At 49.8% G+C, this 16,938-nt stretch overlaps 1 protein-coding gene and 1 long non-coding RNA gene across 3 annotated transcripts in view; one reads left to right on the top strand and one right to left on the bottom strand.

The window, feature by feature from the left end:
- Positions 1–16,938, top strand: part of SH3PXD2B (SH3 and PX domains 2B) — a 120,590-nt gene that overhangs the window by 9,213 nt on the left and 94,439 nt on the right. The window lies entirely within an intron of this gene.
- On the bottom strand, positions 13,583–15,391 carry LOC134758612 (uncharacterized). The gene is made up of 2 exons (XR_010133995.1): positions 15,062–15,391; positions 13,583–14,017 (listed from the first exon to the last, which is right to left on the bottom strand). It is a non-coding gene; the product is annotated as an uncharacterized lncRNA (long non-coding RNA).

Raw genomic sequence — 16,938 nt, 5'->3', positions numbered from 1 at the left:
TCGCTTGAGCCCAGGAGATGGAGGCTGCAGTGAGCCATGTTTGCGCCACTGCACTCCAGCCTGGGCGACAGAGATGACATGTGGATAGACAAAGCAGGGATTGAGACCTCAAGAAGGTCAGTGTCCTGACAGGCAGACAGGTGCGCTGGGCTTCTGGGGGGCCTGGTCCTGGGGAAGGCAGCACTGCAGAGGTGACCTGAGGCCAGTCACAAAGCATGGGAGGGATGCTGCCAAGTGGGCAAGGGTGAAGGAGTTACAGGTAGAGAGAACAGGAGGGCAAAGAAATGGAAACCCTGGCACATGGCGTGTTTGAAAAAGCAGAAGAGGTTCGAATAATGGAGATGAAGCTCTGTGGGTAGAGGGGCCAGAAGGACCTGGGGGCTCCTGGCTGACCTGAGAACCACAGGAGAGAAGGCATGGGTCCCCCTCAGGAAGGCCATAGCTCCAGTACAGCACACGAAGGCTGAGGCCAGGGCTCGGGGCCAGAGGCAGTCACTGGAGTAGCGGGAGGAGCTGGTGCTCAGAAGCACTTCCCCATCTTGAGGGGTGGGTAGAAGAGCCCTTCATGGGTGAATCCAGGGAGCAGAGCACAGACAGACCCAGGAGCCCCTGTCCAAATGAGCCATGTGCAGACAGTGGAGATGGAGGGAGAGAGGGAAAGAGAGAGGGAAGGTTATTAGAGGGGACTCTGCAAGCCAGTAGTAATCCTGAAATTCCAGGGCAATTAAATAACTCCAAATTTGTTTTGTTCTCAAGATTCAATAGTAATTTTTTATTATTAACAGTATAGAAGAGCTATCATTTATCTAAGCGCTTACGATGTGCTCAAGGCTTTTCACGCTTTATGTCTTTGAATCCACATAGCAGCTCTGTGAGATAAGGAGTATTAGTCAGGATTCTGGGATTGCATGTGACAGAAACAGACCTGGCTAACTTAAGCCAAACAGAATGTATTGGAAAGGTGGGGCTGTCAGAATCAGGGGGAAAGCTCAGCACCCAGTCTTGGAAAGAACGTGGGCAGCTGGAGCCATCCAGGGAGTGGGAACTCCAGTAGGTATTAGGACATCACCAGGCAGGCAGCTGATCCATCCATTTTCAGACCTTTTAGCCACTTAAGAGTCCAGTTCCAGGAGAGACTCTGACTGGCCCAGCCAGATTACCTGACCCTATGGGCCAGGTGTAAGTGGGATATTAAGATCGACGGTCCCACTGAAATCACTGGTAGTGAGAGGGATAGTTGTGGAAGGAGATTCAGGGCGCTGTTGCTGGGAGAAGGGGGCATGGAGCTTGGACAGGCAAAAACAATGCATGTCTGCTACATGGATGCTGTTATTAGCCCATTTCACAAATGTGGAAACTGAGGCTTAGAAAGGTGAAGCAGTTTGCCAGGATCACTCTTGGCTCCCCTGCCTATCACTGACTGGTAATAAGGGAATAGTCACTTTCCCAGCCCCCACCTCCGTCCTGAATGGAAAAGTTGCCTTCAAGCACATAAGCATGGTATTTTCTGTTTTGTTTAATTAAGCAGAATTGCATGGCCCCCCGCCCGCTGTGCTGGCAAAGAAAGCTAGAACCCACGCGTTGGCGTCACCATTTCCTCCTCCTCAGCCAAGGTGTGAATCAGCAGCCTGTGGCTTCAGGCCACTGTTGGCTTCCAATCAGTTCCACAGATGTCGGTTTATTGTCTGCCCTGGGCCAGGTCTGGCCCAGAGCCAGAGAGAGGCTAAGATGACCAAGCACAGTCTTGTCCTCACAGAGGTCACCGTCTGTTCAGAATGCATCTCCACAGGATAAGGGCTGCGACAGGGCCTGGAGTACCCGTTCCTGCTGGGACAGAGAGGTGCACTGTCAGCTGGGTTCAAAAGCAAAGGGGTGTTCAGGGGCTGGGAAAGCCGACTAGCAGTGGGGTTCTTTACATGGGTGGAATTCAGAGGGTCCTTGAACGTAGAAGGGGAAGAATTACATCTTAATTTTCACTAACCTCCAACTGAAATTTAGCATTGCCTTCTATGATGAATGAAGGCAGCAACTCGTGGTGATACTAGTAATATATGTGACTTTATCACCAATAGCGATTCCCTTATTTTCATCTTACTTGACAGTCATTGCATGGATGCCTGGAGAGCATCTATACTCCTTACTATTTCCAAGTTACGGTGTCATTAGACCCACCACGAGGTTCTGTTATTTGTGGTTTTAATAAAAATGTACATATAGTCATAATTTTGTTTTTTGAAACATTTTGATAGCTATAATTCAGTATCATTAGTTTCATTTGGGATCTATGTGTTTTACTCATTTTAAGTCATTCTGAGAAGGGGTCCGTGGGTTTCCTCAGATGCCAAAGAGATTCATGGCTCCGAAAAAAGATGAAAGACCCCTCTGGGTGGAAGAGGTGGAACTTGGGAGCCAGATGGCATGGGTTGGACCTGGCTCTGCCGTGTGTGATCTTGAGTCAGTGACTGAACCTCTCCGTGCTTCAGTTTCCTCTTCTACAAAATGAGGCTAACAAGAGTATCCACTGTGGATTATTCATGTAGAGGGTTTAGAGCCCTTCCTGGCATGTAGAAGTGCTGAATAAATTACCTGTTATTATTATCTTTACCATCATCATCATCTTCATCATCATCATTTATCTGACTAGTGATGTGCATTTTGAGTAAGCAACCTCAAATGATGTGACATGGGCCATCTGGAATGACCACATATTAAGAAACAGACTCTAATTAAGGATGTACTCCTTAAAATTTGTAGCTGTTTTCTCCCAAAGATTTATATATTTGGATATTCAGCAGTATGGTAATTTAAACAATGTTCAAAGTAGCCTAAATGTTTGTCACTGGAGGCATGATTAAATAAATGATATATATAGCCTTACAATGAACTATAAAGGCATCTTTAAAAGTGGTTTGTCCAAAGGATGTTTGATGAAATGGAGAAATGACCGCCATCTCATGCAAATGAAAAAAACCAAATCATATATATAGTGTGATCATAATTTTGAAAAATATTTCTATGCATAGGAAAAGGGTCCGAGAAGAAGCATGCCCAAAGCATCATCTCTGATGGTGGAAACATGGGCAGTTTTTAAGACCTCTGACCGTGCGGTCAGCCTGTTTGAGTCCTAGGTTGAACAAGTTACCCAACCTCTTTGGGCCTTACATTTCTCCACTGCAGAATGGAAATGATAGGATAGTGTGACCTCATAGGATTGCTAAGATAGAGCACATTAAGCACATTCTAGACTCTTAAATGTTGTTAGTGATTATGGTAAATTGCCTACATTTTATTTACTATCCAAGTTTTCTCTACAGGAGAGAGGACAGTGTAGGATGGCAAAGAAGTCCACACAGGGCTCACATTGGGACAGGGGCAGGGATTAGTCTCTGGCAGATCAGGAGCCCAACAAGGGAGGGGTCCAGGAGTGGCCAAGGGTACCCACAGAATCTGGCCTTCAGAAACCACATGTGATTTCATGGAGGAATCCCTTCTCCTCCCCTATGACACCCCTAAAAGGTGGCTGTCCCCAGGGTCTGAGAGCATACTCCCTTTACATTCCTATCTAGTTATCTTCTCCTTGTCCTGACCCCAAGCTCAGTGGGAAGGGAGGATGAGGCTGGATTCGGTTGGGGCATTGACAAGAGGGTATCCTAGACCAGCCTAGTTGGCCTGTTTCTGGGCAACCCTTCCGTTACCTCACCAGGGTACCCAGCTTTAATGTTGAGGCCCCAGTGGACCAATCCTATCATGACACGTACACACTGAGTTCATCATCGTCTAGGGTGTGAACCCCCCCATTTTGTGTTCAGGGCCTGGCCTGGAATAAATGCCCAGCCCAAGTGTGTTTCTTGAACAAAGCCATTAACTGCTTGTACCCTCACAGTCCCAAGGTCCCATGATTCTAAGGCAACAGCCACTGACGTCCTTGGTGCTGAGACAGAATCACATGTGATAACGCCCTGCTGGCCCCAGGCCGAGCAGTCAGTGTGTCATCGTGTTTAAGCTGCAGGCTTTGGAGGCAGCCAGGCCCGAGTACAAACCCTGGCTTTGTCACTTTCCAGTTATATGATTTGGGCCACGTTACTTAACCTCTCAGAACCTCAGTATCTTCTTCGTCTCTAAATGAGGGGGAAGGAGGGTCATCGCTGTGCCTGATCCTGAAGTGAAGAGTACTAACTCTTAGTCTAGTTCAGTGGACACAGATGAGATCCTCTAGCCCCTGGGATGCTGTTAGGTTGAACCATATGAAATTGTCAATATTTGGCCTATAAAAATGGCAATTTCACTTGGTTCATCGTAATGTTTTAGGATTGATTTGGGCCTGTGGAGCTCACTCTTGCTTACATGGAAGGGGGTTATAAGCCACCACTGTACCAGGGGTGTTACAGGCACAATCCCATTTATACTTCACAGCAGCCCCCGAGAGACAGGTTCTTAGCACCCCCCTTTTACAGATGGGAAAACTGAGCCTCCTAACTAGCTTCTCTAGGACCCCCACTTAAGTCTTGTAGCTGGGATTGAACCCAGGTCTGTCCAGTTCAGAGTCTGTCGCTTCCACCATTGCTGTCTTGAGACTTGGTTTCCTTTTGCGTGTGGCATGGCCTTGCCTCGCAGCTGGAAGAGCCCTGGACATTCTCTAGGACGCCCCGGCCCGGGACCTGGTGGCTCCCTACTGAGATTCCCCATGATGCAGCCAGTCGGAGCCCCAGTTTCCAGCCCTAAGTGGGAGCTTGGGTTTGAACTGTCTTGACTTCTGCAGTTTTCTGCTCTGACATTTTTGGCTTTGGTTGTGGGGCTGAAAGGTGAGAGGATGACATGTGTCAATTCTCCTTCTGCACTTTGGGGATGTTCTTCCTGAGCTCTCCTGCCCGCTCGTTAAATGCAAGTCCCGACACCTAGACTCCTGAAACAGGCACAGCATCCCCAGGTCTCACCCTTGCCCACAGCCCCATCGAGGCAGGGCCAAAATGGCTGCTGGAGGCAGGAGGTCAGACCTGGGGGATGCGCGGTGGGGTGGCAGAAACCCAGGCGGGTGATTGTGTAGGAGGACGTGCAGGATTGCTACTTTGCCATCTCGACCGCGTGCTCCTTGAAGACAGCTTTGATGCTACTGCCTTGCGCATAGTGGGTGCTGTTGTTGGCGGCTCCATTCACTCTGGACAGCTCTGTCAACACGAGAGAGGCCCTCACTTGAAATCTTTCACCCAGGTCTGTTTCCTTCATTGCCCAGGCTCCTCTGAGGCCTGGCAGCCTTGGAGATCTCAACAAGCCCTAAGTGCTTGCCCTGGAGACTTTCCTAGAAAGCCAGCCTTCAGGTTGGTTCCGGCTGAGCCTGGGCTCCAGCTGCCAGCACCTCTGCTTGCCATTGGAAAGTTCCCCATGCCGTCTCGGGCCAGATGTGTGCGAGTAGCAGTGCGTGAGCTGGCAGCCAGAGGCCTGGGCTGGAGCTGCACGCCTGGAGCAGCGAGTGTTTCCACCAGCCCAGTGTCTCAGTCGGCAAGAGTGGAGATGCCTGGCCTGGCCAACCCTGGAAATAGTTCCTGCTGCCCATGCCGCTGGATAAGATTCCATGAGTTAGGGGAGCCCAGAGGGTGGGCAGCTGTGTGTGTGTGTGTGTGTGTGTGTGTGTGTGTGTGTGTGTGTGTGTGCACGCGTGCACACACATACCTGGTTTTTACAGCTTGACATTCCCGACTTTTCCTCTTAACATATCTCACTTTGCAAGATTTGAGTTGGCCCAAGGAAGATGGCTACTCAGTTGGTTGGGGCCTCCAGTGTCTAATCTCCATAACGGGTTATTAGTGATGGCCCTGGAAGCTGTCTGTGACCAGATGGTGTGCCAAGCACCTGACATGCATTAGCGCCTTTAGCCCTCAGCCAACCCTATAAAGTAGGTACTGTTCTCTCCATTTTCCAGGTGTGAAGAAATGGAAGCTCAGAGCTGTGAGGTGATTTGCAAAGTCACAGCAGCATCAGGCTATAGAGGCAGGATTCATAGTCAGGTATTCTAAAGCCGATGCCTGTGGGTTTTTTTGGGGGTTTTTTTGGGGGGGTTTTTTTTCTGTTTTTTCTGTTTCTGTGGCCCAGGCTAGAGTGCAGTGGCGTGATCTTGCCTCACTGCAGCCTCCACCTCCAGGGTTCAAGTGATTCTCCCGCCTCAGCCTCCTGAGTAGCTGGGACTACAGGTGTGCACCACCACAGGCCGGCTAATTTTTGTATTTTTAGTAGAGACGGGGTTTCACTGCATTGGTCAGGCTGGTCTCGAACTCCCAACCTCAGGTGATCTGCCCGCCTTGGCCTCCCAAAGTGCTGGGATTACAGGCATGAACCACCACGCCCTGCCATCTTTTTTTTTTTTTTTAATGACATTAAAGCATGATTGTTATTTTTAATTTTTTACTTTACGTGGATGCTGTAAAATTCCCTTTTGTGGTGTAATGCAGTAAAATTTTGTTTTTTGGTGTGCCATGTTATGATGTGCAGGTTCCTGTAACCTCCACTGCAGAACAATTCCAACACCTCAAAGAATTCCCTCAGCTTTACTGTCTCTGACATACAATGGGATGAGGCATTCCCCCTGGAGTTTAAATCGCTCCTGGGTATTCTGTTTTTTGCCATTACCTCTTCAGAGAAACTCTGGGGTGGAACGTGGACTTCCCTTTTTGGGTTGGGTCCCATGCCTGCATTCCCTCTGTGACAAAGCCAGCTCTGTTTCTGGTACCCTTGGCAATAGAGCTGTTCATTCAGCTATTTCACGAGCATTGTTAATCTCTGGACACAGAGAGCCTTGAGTGAGGTCACCTTGGTTTTTGACTGTGTGGCCCTGTTTCGGCTTTTTTGTCTCTTTTACTGGGCATTTCCTGAGAGCTCATTGTCGCCAGGCACTGGGGGGACCATGGTGAATAGACAAACCCGGCCCTGTCCCGAGGGCCCCCAGGGCAGTGGGGGTGCAGTAATGCAAAGAGACCAGCACCCCTAGAGGAACAGGCTCTGAGAGAGGGTGGCCCTAGCCCTGTGGGAACTCAGAGAGTGGGAGCTAGACTGAGACTTGGGGTGTCCAGGAAGGCTTCCAAGGAGAGGTGACTTCTAGGCTGATGCTGGAGAAATGAAGAGGAGCTGAGCAAGGCAGGGAGAGGAAATGTTCCCGCCAGAGGCAGTAGCAGGCATTGAGTCCTGGAGGCAAGAGAAAGCCAGCCAGGCTGGAGCAGAGGAGGGGCAGACTGCAGAGGCCCCTAAGCCCCACGTGCCTGTGTGATGTGTTTTCTTTCTCGATTGAGGCCCTTCGAGCAGAGCTTGGTGCACAGTAGGTCTCTGTGTATATGCCAAATGAATGAATGAATGAGCTGAAGAGTTTGAGGCAGGGGGAGAGAGATCAGATTCCCACTTTGGAGGCTGCTCCTCTCCCCCTACTCCTGCCCCCATTTCCCCATTTGGCACACTTCTGCACACAGGGATAAGCGGAGCCCTCAGCTCAACCACCCACCTGAGCCTTCGCTGCGTGCCCTGTGGACAGAGTGCAGTAGGAACACAGCCCTAAGCGTCTCATCTGACGCAAGACACCACAAGCACTTGTATTTTGGCCCTAATCCAAGCATTCACTTAATTGAAAAAATTGGGGGAAAAAAATATTGGCAGCCTGCCACCTCCAGTGTGTCACTTGCTGCAGAGCCTGAGCTTGGTGATTCCTGGCGCTGACGTGGGGACCGGAAAGCTCTGGCCTGGGGCCAGGAGACCCAAGGCCTTGGGATGCTGGGAGAAGAAAGTAAAGAGGCTTTGGAGGCTGGCAGGGCTGGGATTGGCTCTCACGCCACCCACTTCCCAGCCTCTCGACCTCAGGCGCAGCATGGCTGTGTGCCTCGGTTTCCTCCTCTCCCCCTTCAGCACTTCTGGTGGTGATGCTGCCCTGGGGTGTTGGGAAATCAAACAAACTTTGGGTGCTGCAGTTCCAAAAAGAGGTTGGAGGTGCTGACCTATATAGGCCAGATGTTGGACACAAAGCTGGGGACAGTCAACAGATCAGAACCGAAGGGAACCCAAGGTGTCCACGAAGAGTGGCAGAGTCAGGTTTCCCATTAGTCAAGCCCGTGGAGCTCCATCCGACCGCCCTGCCCTCTCCTCGCTGTCCATCTCTCCCTTGCCCTTGTTGCTTTCCCTTCCCCGGCACCCACGAGGACCATACTTAACCACCTTTGGCCTGTGTGACCAAGACAGCATATTCCCAGAGCAAGCCATCTGCAACCCAGCCAGTCACTAACTCCCAAGCTCTTCCCAGGATCTGCCACCTGGGAACCTAGCCAGTGTGGGAGCTTGATGGAGGGAATCCAACCCCCTTCTTACAGCTGCCTTCTGAAACTGGGGTCTGTGGATTCCTAGGGACCCTCGGACATAGTCCTGAACCCTTCTCTACAGGAAATGAATTCACCTGGATCTTGAAGCCAGCACTACTCCTCGAGCCCAGAGCTGCATGTGCTTTGGCATTTAAGCTTGCTCTGGCTGTAGAGCAGGACGGCTTTAGCAATCACAGCCTGATGACCCGCTGCAGAAGCTGTGTAGCCTGTGAGCGGAAGCCCTAGCCCCTCCGTGCACTGCATGAGAGACAGCATATTTGCTCCCTTCATCTCCACAGGCTTCTACTGTTTCGTAGGTATGAGAAACAGCAGTCTGGAGCAGAGGGCCGGTATTCTCAGCACCTCCCGATGGTAGCCCTGGCTTCTGGTTCCAGCTTTCCTGCTGGATACAGGGCCTTGGGCAAGTCCCTTTCCCCTCTGGCCTCATATCCTTAACTATAGAACAAAGGATAGTCTAGAAGAGGGTTTTCAAATGTTTTAAAGGCCTGGAACCCTTTGTTGTCTGCCTGAAGCAGGCAGAATAGGGCTGTGGCCAGTGAAGGAGCCCAGGCCCTGTATAGAGGCAGTTCTGGTGGTGATTTGGCAGCAGGCTGCTGGGTTATACCCTGTAGCATATAGAGAAGAGCCAAAAGTGGCACTGCGCTATGGAAACTGGGGTGGATGGCCCAAAAGCGCACCCACGGGGCCTCTCCAGGATCCTGGGGCTTCTTGGAGGCCAGTTTTCACTGCTGGCCTGAGTCACTTCTAAGAGCCCTCCAGATTAAAGCTCTCTGGGCAAGTCTCTTATGTAAGAGGCCCAGAGGGGCTCAAGGAACCTGCAAGGAAATTCAGACACTGTCATGGGAGCAGAAAGAGTCCACAGCTGAGTGTGTAACCCTAAGCAAGTCACTGCACCTCTTGGCCAGCACCTCCCTATCTTCATTTGTAAAATGGAGGGATTGATCTAGACCAGGGATGCCAAGTAGGTAGCACCCATCTCACTAGCCCTCAGCCCCTGCCCCTGGCAGACATTGCTAATGGACCACAGAGTTCTGTCTCGCGGATGCTGCTTTCTCACAGCCCCTGCAAGGAAACAGCCCCGGCCCCATTTGTGCCTTCTCTTGAGATGTTGTCTTCAGTCACTCAATTTGTTCCTGGCTATCCACCAGGCTTGCAGAGCCAGGAGAGGGCTCTGACTTCAGAAAGGTTGTAGCTGTTGATCTATAAAAAAAACAAAACTTGGCTGTGCGTGATGGCTCGCACCTACAATTCCAGCACTTTGGGAGGCCGAGGCAGGTAGATCGCTTGAGGCCAGGAGTTCCAGACCATGCTGGTCAGCATACTGAGATCCCATCTCTACAAAAAAATTTGTTTATTAGCCAGGCATGGTGGTGCATGCCTGTAATTCCACCTACTCGGGAGGCTGAGGCTGGAGAATTGTTTGAGCCTGGGAATTCGAGGCTGCTGTGATTACACCACTGTACTCCAACCTGGATGACAGAGGGAGCAAGACCCTGTCTCAAACAAACAAACAAACAAATACCTCCAGATACAGTGAGAATGGCAAGGAATTCCACTAACACAGGACGATCCTCATTCTCAATCTTACCAGCACCATCATAATTTTTGACATATCCACAAACTCCCTACAGTATATATTCCTAATACAGTATTCTTCAAATTGACTCACATTTTTACTTAAATTACTTTTAAATGGAAATTTTAGCTGTCTACTATACCTGGGGAAAACCAGTAGTAGCACTTGCTAAAAATAGAAGGAAATGAAATTCAAAAGAAAGAGAAAAATCAATGTGTTAAGTTCTTCCTGGCTAGTGTCGCCTGTTCTGAGGTCTTCTGTTCCTTCTTTAAGAAAGCAGACCTGCTGTGTGTGGTGGCTCACGTCTGTAATCCCAGCACTTTGGGAAGCCAAGGAGGGTGGATTGCCTGAGCTCAGAAGTTTGAGACCAGCCTGAGCAACATGGCGAAACCCCATCTCTACTAAAAATACAAAAAATTAGCTGGGCATGGTGGTGCATGCCTGTAATCCCAGCTACTTGGGAGACTGAGGCATGAGAATCACTTGAACCTGGGAGGTGGAGGTTGCAATGAGCCGAGATCGTGCCACTGCACTCCATCCTGGGCAAGAGAGCGAGACTCTATCTGAAAAAAAAAAAAAAAAAAAAACCATTGGCCACTGCATCCCAGAACCAAAATGTAATAACTTTGTCATGGGACCAGTGCGGCAGCCCCAGCCCTTGTAATTAATGCCAGCCAGGAATTTCAGCTGGATTCTTTGACAACCCTAAAAACCCCACCAAATAGATTTGCAAAGGAAAGTAAGACTGGAGGACATTCCCCCATGCCTCAGAGATTTTACTAGCAGGGCAAAAACTTTTTACCTTGTTTTCCAGTTCACATGGTGAACACTTGGGAGCTCACAGAGCTCCGGAGGCAGGGGAAGCAGGGCGGCAGCTGTTTCACATCATCCGACCCTGGGGACAGCGTATCGATGGAGTTCTGGGGCCTTTCTAAGAGCTGCAGCCCCGTGCAGAGATCTGGGCCAGTGGGTCGGCAAGGATGAGGATGTCAGCTAACCCAGGGGTGCCGGGGGCTTGCAGAGGTATCTTGGCCTGTTTATAGCCTGGCCCTGTTGTTTTTCAAGAGCCTCTAAGCTTGATACTGGCTTAAATCTTTTTATATTTTATTGATACATAATATTTGTCCATTTTCATGGGACATTTATGATATTTTGTTGCATGCATAGAGTGTGTAATGATCAAGTCAGGGCATTTGGGGTATCCGTCCCCTCAAATATTTGTCATTTCTATGTGTTGAGAGCATTTCAAGTCCTCTCTTCTAGCTATTTTGAAATACACAATACACTGTTGTTAACTGTAGTTAGTCTACTCTGCTATTGAATGTTAGCACTTTATTCATGGAAGAGCTGACTCCTTGGCTGTTACTGCTTGGAAATGGTGCCCAAATTCTTGCATGCTTAATGGGGGCCCTCTGGACACTGGGAGTCCCCATCCCCTTAGACTGGAGTTAGACCCCGCAAGGAGGTGAAGGGTTGGGCAACATTCAGTGAACATTTGCCCTCAAGTCCCACCATGAGCAGAGATTCCAACCAACCAACATGGATTCCTTTCTAGAGATCTCTCCATTTCTGGAGAGCTTAGCTTGCAAGGTGTAGGATGGACCTTATCTCTATTTTTCAGATAACAGAGAGGCTGTAAGAGGTCAAGGACTTAACCTCACTCCCATAGTAAGTTCCGGGTTGGGGCCCATCTGCTGGCTTCCCGGCTGGTGAGCCAGTGTCCTCCCACCCCCACTCTGGGCATCCCTGTGCCATCGGCTGGGCTGGCACCCGGCAGGGGCTCCTTGGTGGCCCTAGGACTGAGCCAGGGTAACGGAGAAGATGCTGGCCTGGGGTTCAAGACAAGAAAGTGCCCCACAGACAGGTTTCTTTCAGTGCTCCTAGAACGTGACATCTTTTTTTCTGATTGTAAAAGAAAATAAAGTGTAAAAAATCTGGAATATACGAGCATCAAGAACAGAATTTTTAAAGTCCCCCATATTCATACCACCCCAAAGCGAACCACTGACATATATATGCATGGTCATGTGTCATTTAACGACAGGGATAGTTGTGAGAAATGTGTTGCTAGGCAGTTTCATCACGTGAATATCACAGTGCGTACTTACACAAACCTAGATGGTATAGTCTACTACACACCTAGGCTCTGTGGTATAGCTCACGGCTCCTGGGCTACAAACCTGTACACTGTGTTACTGTACTGAATACTGTAGGCAATTGTAACACAATGGTGAGTATTTGAGTAGAATATACAAATACTCGCCATTGTGTTACATAGAAAAGGTTTTGTAAAAATACCGTGTTATAATCTTACGGGACCACTGTTGTATATGTGGTCTGTCATTGGAAAACGTTAGGTGGTGCGTAACTGTGTGTGTGTGTGTGTACAGACACACAAACGCACATACATTTAGATATGGTACAGTCAATTCTTCCCCCCCTCCCCCTTTTTTTTTGAGACAGAGTTTCGCTCTTGTTGACCAGGCTGGAGTGCAAAGCACAACCTCAGCTCACTACAATCTCCGCCTCCCAGATTCAAGTGAGTCTTCTCCCTCAGCCTCCCGCGTAGCTGGAATTACAGGCATGCACCACCATGCCTGGCTAATTTTTGTATTATTAGTAGAAACGGAGGTTCACCAGCCAGGCTGGTCTTGAACTCCTAACCTCAGGTGATCCATCTGCCTCGGCCTCCCAAAATGCTGGGATTACAGGCGGACCGCACCCAGCCAGTCAGTCCTCATTATTCATAGATTTCGTGTTTGCGAATTTGCCTACTTGCTAAAATTTATTTGTAACTCAAAAGCGATACTCGAAGCACTTTTGTGGGCATTTTCGGACATGGGCACCTGCAGAGTGGTGAAAAATTTGAGTCACCCAACATGCACGTTCCCAGCTGAGGTTGAATGAGCAACACTCCTCCCTCATTTCAGCTCCCATACTCTTAACAAGAATCCTTGTCCTAGTCTATGAGTGCTGCTTTTGTGCTTTTTGTTGATTTTGCTGTTTAGTATGGCCCACAAATGCTGTGCTAACATGCCGTCTGGTGAGCCTAAACGCAAGATGGCTGTGATGTGCCTATGGAGAAGCTTCATTCAGGCACGAGTTGCAGTGCTGTTGACTGTGAGTTCAGCGTTGATGAATTAACCATGCATATTAAATAAGGTTGTTTATTTCTTTGTTTGTTTGAGACGGAGTCTCACTCTGTTGTCCAGGCTGGAGGGCAGTAGCACAATCTCAGCTCACTACAACCTCCACCTCCCAGGTTCAAGCGATTCTCCTGCCTCAGCCTCTCCAGTAGCTGGGATTACAGGCGCCCACCCGCCTGGGTGATTTTTGTATTTTTAGTAGAGATGGGGTTTCACCATATTGGCCAGGCTGGTCTCGAACCCCTGACCTCAGGTGATCCGCTCACCTTGGCCTCTCAAAGTGCTAGGACTACACGCGTAATCTAGGATTACAAGCCACTGCGCCCGGCCTAAATAAGGTATCTTTAAAGAGAAACACACACGCAACAAAGTTATGTATTGGTCACTTGACAAAAACAAAACATAGGCTTGAAAGACCCTAACCCTGTATTTCTCTTAAGAGTATTTGCTAAATCAGTGTTCTCAGTGACTTTACAGAACGTAACTACCGCAAACAATGAGCATCAACTGTGTGTGTGTGTGCGCAATGGGTGTCTGTGTATATAAACACCCACACGCATTTATATACAGTTGATATCATGACAGAATTTTTTTGAGATTGAGATTACATTGTTTTAGCTTGTTCTTTTTACCTAAGATAATGCCTGAACTTTTCCCCTGTAATTCATGGAATTGTTTTAGTTGCACAAAAACCCTCATCATGCCAAAAGGAGAATTAGCTGAAAGGCCCAGGCCCCTGTTGTGCGTCATAGTAGCCTCCGGTGGGCGGGCAGGCCTGGGAAGCAGGAACTGGAGTACTGCCCGAAGCCAAGCCAGGCTCTCCCCATCGCTCTTCTCCCCACACCTCTCCTTCACTTATCCTCTCTGCAGACCTAGTGTTTGGAGCACGGCTCCGGGTTGCAGCTCTTCTGGATGGAGCTGGCATGCTCAGGGCTGATCCCAGATTTCTGAAAAAGAAAGAACCTGATTGGCCGGGCTTGGATCACGTGATGGTGTCCATGAGCCAGTCAGCTGTGGCCATGGGGGTTAGGCAGAACAGGTGGTTACAGCCTGGGCGTGGTGGCTCACGCCTGTAATCCCAGCACTTTGGGAGGCCGAGGCGGGTGGGTCACCTGAGACCAGAAGTTCGAGACCAGCCTTGGGAACATGGTGAAACCCCGTCTCTATTAAAAATACAAAAATTAGCCAGGAGTGGTGATGGGCGCCTGTAATCCCAGCTACTTGGAAGGCTGAAGAATGAGAATCGCTTGAACCCAGGATGTGGAGGTTGCGTTGAGCCGAGATCGCACCACTGCACTCCAGCCCGAGTGACAGAACGAGACTCCATCTCAAAAAAAAAAAAAAAAGAAAGAAAGAACAGGTCTCAAGTGGGGCGTTGGCCAGGGGTTTGGTTTTCTTTCCTGCCTTTTCAAAGTGGTCAAGTTTAAGAAAAGTGGCTTTTGGAGGCCGTGGCACAGGTTGGTCCTCAGAGGAAGAGGGTTATTCTGGCCCAGGCCACAAAACACCTAACACCATCCATGAGCAGTGTCACTCTTCCTCTCAATGTCAGCTCCTGGCAAGGTTGGGCTGACCTGGGACAGTTCTCAACCGTAAGTGGAGGAGGAAAGCCAGGAAAGATGAAGCCCGGGCGCCAGTCAGGCTCTCAAGTGTGTGGCAGTTGGTATTTGGGTCAGATAATGGCTCCCTTCCATTCAGACTGAGGCCCAGGGTGGGTGGGGGTGTCAGGGCCTTCCCCACAGGCACCCATGGGGAGGGACAAAGCCCTGACTCTCTGGCAGCTGGGAGACCTGTGCCCCAGGCTCAGGCACGGTGGGCCTGTGTTCCCAGGACTATGGGGGCCATCCCCCTGCACCCCTGTGGGACCCAGAGAACAGAAAGGACAGGTGGAGAGGGCAGAGCCCAGGGAGATGGGGTGTGGGATGGAGAGAGGTGGGACGGGCTGTGGGAAGTTCATTTGTAGGGAGAAGGAGCAGGGACAAGGGTTCCCTCACCTTTGTGACCTTCTGCTCACAATGATGCTGCTGCTGACAGTTTCTCTTTATGGAACATTTACCATATCCAGGCACCAAGCGAAAGAATCTACATGCATGTTCTCATTTCATCCTCGCCCCAACTTTGCAGTTAGTAGTATTGCAGACCTCATTTTTTACAAATGAGGAAACTGAGTCATGGGGGTTAAGCCACTTTCCCAAGAGCACAAAGCTAGTTGAGAAGGAAGCAGGATATAAATCGAGGCCATTGTGACCCTAGAACTCCACAGCCTCGCAGAACAGTACGATGATGTACTGGTCACTCTGACAGTTAGGAGGGTGAGCAGACATCTCCCTGCTGGCCCACGCTCCAGCTGCAGCCAAGCTGGGGCATGGCATGGCAGGATTAGAGGTGACCTAGGTTAGAGTCCCTGCTCTGCACGTCATAGCCGTGCAACTGTAGGCACTGTACTTCTGAGCCTCCGTCCCTGGCTGGGAAAACATGGGAAGTGTTAGCCTGGCCTGCTGGCTCGGGGACTTGGAAGAGACCAAGTTCAGCCATCTACCCACCTGCAAAAGGATCCTGGCTCAGCACACCCCACCCCAATTCCTCCCACCCTCCCTTCACCACCAGTTCGGCTTCTCGCTGACTTAGAGGAAGTGAGGAAACCTGGGACTTCTGTTCCTGGTGAAACTGGGTTTGCAATCAGGTTGGAGAGTCTGGACTTGGTTAGATCACACAGGCCCTGCTGCTGAGATTGTGTAAGAAGAGATTTAAAGGGTGGATGATTCCGGCTCAAATCCTGTCTGGGAACAGAAGAAAACCTCCGTGACTCTCTAACCCCAGTTGTGGTTTCTGTGCTTCCTTGTTCCTTGAGCAGAGGGAAGCAGTCCCAGCTGCTCCCCAAAACATGTTGCTCCCAAGGGGCGGGGGTGTTTGCAGATTGTGGTGAAGCAGCACAGGGGACAGAGAGGAAAAGCAAGGGGGCAGGACCACCTCAGCAACATGGCCAGGGTCCCTTTCTACAGACCAAAGGCCTGCCGAGGAGAGGCGCTCCTCTCTGTGAGGTCTTGGCCTCCTGGCATCTCATTTTCTTCCCCATTTATTCACGAAGCCTAGATTTTTCCACCCTGCCCAGTGCTGGGCATACAGCAGTCCATTAACAAGACAGGCCAGGTCCTTGCTCGCGTGAAACTTAGAACCCAGCAGGAAATCAGACACTTGAGCAATTTCAGTAAAGCGTTCATTGGCTTTGTGATGGGAAAGTGGGTGCTAAGGAGACCTATAGCAGGGGCACCCAACCTCATACTGGTGGGCAGGGAGCAGTCACAGAGGGCTTTCTGGAGGCAGTAGCATCTGAGCTGTGCCCTGCTAGTTGACTTGTAGAACATTGCCCATTCCAGATCTGTCTGCTTCCTTATGATGTCATTTATCTTGTTCCTCTGCCTCCTATATTTGTTGTAAATTAGAACCTAGGTCAAGAGCTTGAGCTCAAGTTAAACATTGTTGGCAACAATACCAACAGCAGATTGTGTATACTTCACATTGCATCACCTCGAGGGCCACACAGTAACTGGACTGTCCCTCTATCCATGAGGCTAGGTTTGGTCACCTGGTTAAGTTGTAGAGTTACACATTTTTCCCCTGGCTGGAAAAGTAATCATGGGGTTATACTTTGACACCGTGTGAGTGTCCTGTTCAACAGCCTTTCACCCGGTGGTTCAGCACCCACTGAGGATCTTCCCAGAGTGGCTGTGGCATTTTGCTTCCCCACCAGCAATGCATGAGGGCTCCAGTTGCTGTGCATTTTCATCAGCACTTGTTATTGTCGCTATTTTTTAATCGTAGCCATTCCGATAGATGAGTAGCGGCATCTCCTCCTGGTTTCACTTTGCCT

The sequence above is a fragment of the Gorilla gorilla genome, chromosome 4, assembly GCF_029281585.2.
Source record: "Gorilla gorilla gorilla isolate KB3781 chromosome 4, NHGRI_mGorGor1-v2.1_pri, whole genome shotgun sequence".
NCBI classification, from domain to species: Eukaryota; Metazoa; Chordata; class Mammalia; order Primates; family Hominidae; genus Gorilla; species Gorilla gorilla.
The sequence above is the reverse complement of the archived record's forward strand: the minus strand, read 5'-3'. Positions and strand labels throughout refer to the sequence as shown.